Below are 5,427 nucleotides of genomic sequence, written 5' to 3' on the forward strand. Positions count from 1 at the left end.
TAGATCAATGGAACAAAATAGAAAGCCCAGAGAAGAATCCACGCACCTATGGACACCTTATCTTCGATAAAGGAGGCAAGAATATACAGTGGAGAAAAGACAATCTCTTTAACAAGTGGTGCTGGGAAAACTGGTCAACAACTTGTAAAAGAATGAAAATAGAACACTTTCTAACACCATACACAAAAATAAACTCAAAATGGATTAAAGATCTAAATGTAAGACTTGAAACTATAAAACTCTTAGAGGAAAACATAGACAAAACACTCTCTGACATACATCACAGCAAGATCCTCTATGACCCACCTCCCAGAGTAATGGAAATAAAAGCAAAAATAAACAAATGAGATCTAATTAAAATTAAAAGTTTCTGCACAACAAAGGAAACTATAAGCAAGGTGAAAAGACAGCCTTCAGAATGAGAGAAAATAATAACAAATGAAGCAACTGACAAAGAATTAATCTCAAAAATACACAAGTAACCCCTGCAGCTCAATTCCAGAAAAATAAATGACCTTATCAAAAAATGGGCCAAAGAACTAAATAGACATTTCTCCAAAGAAGACATACAGATGTCTAACAAACACATGAAAAGATGCTCAACATCACTCATTATCAGAGAAATGCAAATCAAAACCACAGTGAGGTACCATCTCATGCCAGTCAGATTGGCTGCTATCAAAAAATCTACAAGAAATAAATGCTGGAGAGGGTGTGGAGAAAAGGGAACTCTCTTACACTGTTGGTGGGAATGCAAACTAGTACAGCCACTATGGAGAACAGTGTGGAGATTCTTTAAAAAAACTGGAAATAGAACTGCCATATGACCCAGCAATCCCACTGCTGGGCATACACACTGAGGAAACCAGAAGTGAAAGAGACACGTGTACCCTAATGTTCATCGCAGCACTGTTTATAATAGCCAGGACATGGAAGCAACCTAGATGTCCATGGGCAGACAAATGGATAAGAAAGCAGTGGTACATATACACAATGGAGTATTACTCAGCCATTAAAAAGAATACATTTGAATCAGTTCTAATGAGGTGGATGAAACTGGAGCCTATTATACAGAGTGAAGTAAGCCAGAAAGAAAAACACCAATACAGTATTCAGTTCAGTTCAGTCACTCAGTCGTGTGCAACTCTTTGCGACCCCATGAATCGCAGCACGCCAGGCCTCCCTGTCCATCACCAACTCCCAGAGTTCACTCAGACTCACGTCCATCGAGTCAGTGATGCCATCCAGCCATCTCATCCTCTGTCGTCCCCTTCTCCTCCTGCCCCCAATCCCTTCCAGCATCAGAGACTTTTCCAATGAGTCAACTCTTCGCATGAGGTGGCCAAAGTACTGGAGTTTCAGCTTTAGCATCATTCCTTCCAAAGAAATCCCAGGACTGATCTCCTTCAGAATGGACTGGTTGGATCTCCTTGCAGTCCAAGGGACTCTCAAGAGTCTTTTCCAACACCACAGTTCAAAAGCATCGATTCTTCAGCACTCAGCCTTCTTCACAGTCCAACTCTCACATCCATACATGACCACAGGAAAAACCATAGCCTTGACTAGACGGACCTTTGTTGGCAAAATAATGTCTCTGCTTTTGAATATGTTCTCTAGGTTGGTCATAACTTTCCTTCCAAGGAGTAAGTGTCTTTTAATTTCATGGCTGCAGTCACCATCTGCAGTGATTTTGGAGCCCAGAAAAATGAAGTCTGACACTGTTTCCCCATCTATTTCCCATGAAGTGATGGAACTGGATGCCATGATCTTCGTTTTCTGAGTGTTGAGCCTAAGCCAACTTTTTCACTCTCCACTTTCACTTTCATCAAGAGGTTTTTTAGTTCCTCTTCACTTTCTGCCATGAGGGTGGTGTCATCTGCATATCTGAGGTTATTGATATTTCTCCTGGCAATCTTGATTCCAGCTTGTGTTTCTTCCAGTCCAGTGTTTCTCATGATGTACTCTGCATATAAGTTAAATAAGCAGAGTGACAATAAACAGCCTTGATGTACTCCTTTTCCTATTTGGAACCAGTCTGTTGTTCCATGTCCAGTTCTAACTGCTGCTTCCTGATCTGCATACAGATTTCTCAAGAGGCAGGTCAGGTGGTCTGGTATTCCCATCTCTTTCAGAATTTTCCACAGCCTCTTGTGATCCGCACAGTCAAAGGCTTTGGCATAGTCAATAAAGCAGAAATAGATGTTTTTCTGGAACTCTCTTGCTTTTTCCATGATCCAGCAGATTTTGGCAATTTGATCTCTTGTTCCTCTGCCTTTTCTAAAACCAGCTTGAACATCAGGAAGTTCATGGTTCACATATTGCTGAAGCCTGGCTTGGAGAATTTTGAGCATTACTTTACTAGCATGTGAGATGAGTGCAATTGTGCGGTAGTTTGAGCACTCTTTGGCATTGCCTTTCTGACCTTTTCCAGTTCTGTGGCCACTGCTGAGTTTTCCAAATTTGCTGGCATATTGAGTGCAGCACTTTCACAGCATCATCTTTCAGAATTTGAAATAGCTCAACTGGAATAATACAATATACTAATGCATTTATATCGAATCTAGAAAGATGGTAATGATAACCCTATATGCGAGACAGCAAAAGAGATACAGATGTATAGAACAGTCTTTTGGACTCTATGGGAGAGGGAGAGGGTGGGTTGATTTGGGAGAATGGCATTGAAACATGTATATTATCATATGTGAAACAAATCCCCAGTCCAGGTTCGATGCATGAGACAGGGTGCTCGGGGCTGGTGCACTGGGATGACCCAGAGGGATGGTATGGGGAGGAAGGTGGGAGGGGGGTTCAGGATGGGGAACACATGTACACCCATGGCAGATCCATGTCCATGTATGGCAAAACCACTACAATATTGTAAAGTAAGTAGCCTCCAATTAAAATAAATAAATTTATATAAAAAAACTCCAAAAATAATAAAAAATGTGAGATTTTATGACAGAGTTTGAAGCTGGATAGGAATCTTAGAACTAATTTTAACAGTTTCAACTTTTATTGATACAGATTCTAAGCATCAAAACTATACTCACATTGTTAAAGTAATCAAGTTGCTTTCCAGTCTAGAAATGCAAAGTTTTTTCTTTTTCATCCTGATTCTTACACAGTTTCAAAAAACATTCTAGCTGTTCCCATTATGCATGAAAATGTTTCCATGTTGTAATTCATTATTAATATCACTTCCTTGTTCTGTCACTGATTCAGAAGGCTTTGATATATATGAAGGCTTTTTGATATATATGAAGAACATTAAGAAATCCACACATTTTGTCCGTATATACTTTATTCATTTTAGCATTTAATGATACATTCATTGGCTAAAAATACAAAACATTGCAACCTTGTTTGTTAGAGTAACAATGTGTTGTTAAAGAATTAGTAGCAGGATTCCCTGGTGGCTCAGATGGTAAAACCTCTGCCTGCAATGTGGGAGACCCGGGTTCAATCCCTGGGTTGGGAAGATCCCCTGGAGAAGGAAATGGCAACCCACTCCAGTACTCTTGCCTGGAAAATCCCATGAATGGAGAAGCCTGGTAGGCTACAGTCTATGGGATTGCAAACAGTCAGACATGACTGAGTGACTTCAATTTCTTTCTAGATAAATGGAGGTTGATAAACTTGTGATACTCATAGTTGGTCTAAGGTGTAGAGAGCCTCATACTGCATGCACAGTGGCACCATGCTGACTACTTAGATATGCCCAGTCTTGCAGAGAGTGATGAAATATTTCTTAGGTGCCATGGTCATAAGAGATCCACTGATGAATGCTTGTCATGGTACTTTATGATTCACTTGAAATAATTAGTTTTTATTGTAATTCATAGTACATTTGTTTAATGTTTACACCTACTATTTCAGTATGTATCAACCAAAATAGAATGATTTTCTAATCATTTCCACAGAATGCCCTTACTGGTGAGTATTAGCCAAGAATTACCATTGTCTAGGAATATGAGGAACATGACATATTTTGCAAAAAGAACATCACATGATCTGTGGACATATAAGGCTAGAGTGAGTTATTAAAGAAATCACTATAAAACCTACCTCAATGGTTAAATAGTTTCATTTGATGTCTGCTAACTCTCACTTGCAAGTGAACACACTCCTCATGAGGTTGCCCAGTGCCCCCTTTACATTCTTATTCCTCAGAGTGTAGATGAAAGGGTTGAGTGTAGGAGTCACTACTCCATAGAAGAGAGCCATGAACTTGGGCTGGTCTCTTGAGATGGAGGAGGGGGGCTGAAGGTACATGCTAATGGCTGGACCATAAAATTAGAAAACTACTATGAGATGGGAGGAACATGTCCCAAAGGCTTTTTTCCTTCCCTCCAAAGATTTAATCTTAAATATAGCATGTCCAATGTAAGCATAGGAAATAAGAATTAAGCACAGTGGCACAGCTAAGAAAAAAATGCATACCATTGAGAGTGTGAGCTCATTAGCACCCTTTTCGCCACAGGCAGTCTTTATCAGAACAGGAATCTCACATACCAAGTGATCCAGGGTATTGCGACCACAGAGTGGTAACTGTAAGGTGATAGTGGCCTCTGAGACAGCATAGGTCATTCCACTCAGCCACATGGTGGCCACTAATAAGATACAGATGCGCTGATTCATGATGAGGGTGTAGTGTAGAGGCTTGCAGATGGCCACGTAGCGATCAAAGGACATAACAGCCAAAAGCAGACTTTCTGTGCCCCCCATTATGTGGAAGAAATAAAGCTGAACTGCACACCCCACATAGCTGATTGTCTTCTTAGACGTTCCCAGGTTAAAGAGCATCTGAGGGACAATGCTTGTGGTGTAGCATGTGTCCAAAAAGGAGAGGTTGGTGAGGAAGAAATACATGGGGCTGTGCAGATGGGGGTCTAACTTGGACACCAGAATGATGGCTATGTTTCCCATCATGGCCATGGGGTACGTTATAAGCAGAATAATGAACAGAGGAAGCTCTATCCAAGGATGGTCAGCAAAGCCTAGTAGAATAAACTCTTCAGGATAGCTTTTGTTAATCAGATCCATTATCTTCAATTTGTTTCATCTATAGTAGGGAAATGGCAGGAAGGATAGAAATATTTTGAGAAATGACAAAACACAGTTATGCAGTGTGCACAATTATGTATCTAGTCATAGGAGATTGGGTACAGTAACTTGGGAAGGGAGATAACTAAATGAATGTGACACCAGGTGACTTAATTACTCTTCATGACTCTACAAAATAAAGGCAACTACCTTAAACAAATAACCTCAGTGAAGGTCTGTTTCCTACTCTGTTTAATAAATATGGGAATAACTGTCTTTGGGCTCTGGTGAGGATTAAAAAAGTGACTGTTGTTTCGATACTCCAAAGTAATGGTTTTCATACTTTGCTTGTGAAAATTTTAGCTGAAGAGACTGTTAACATGA

At 40.1% G+C, this 5,427-nt stretch overlaps 1 pseudogene; it reads right to left on the reverse strand.

Annotated features, from left to right (window-relative positions):
• Nucleotides 1-4,104: 4,104 nt before the first annotated feature.
• Nucleotides 4,105-5,043, reverse strand: LOC129647482 (olfactory receptor 2B6-like; annotated as a pseudogene).
• Between the last annotated feature and the right edge of the window lie 384 nt (nt 5,044-5,427).

The sequence above is a fragment of the Bubalus kerabau genome, chromosome 3, assembly GCF_029407905.1.
Source record: "Bubalus kerabau isolate K-KA32 ecotype Philippines breed swamp buffalo chromosome 3, PCC_UOA_SB_1v2, whole genome shotgun sequence".
Taxonomy (NCBI): Eukaryota; Metazoa; Chordata; class Mammalia; order Artiodactyla; family Bovidae; genus Bubalus; species Bubalus kerabau.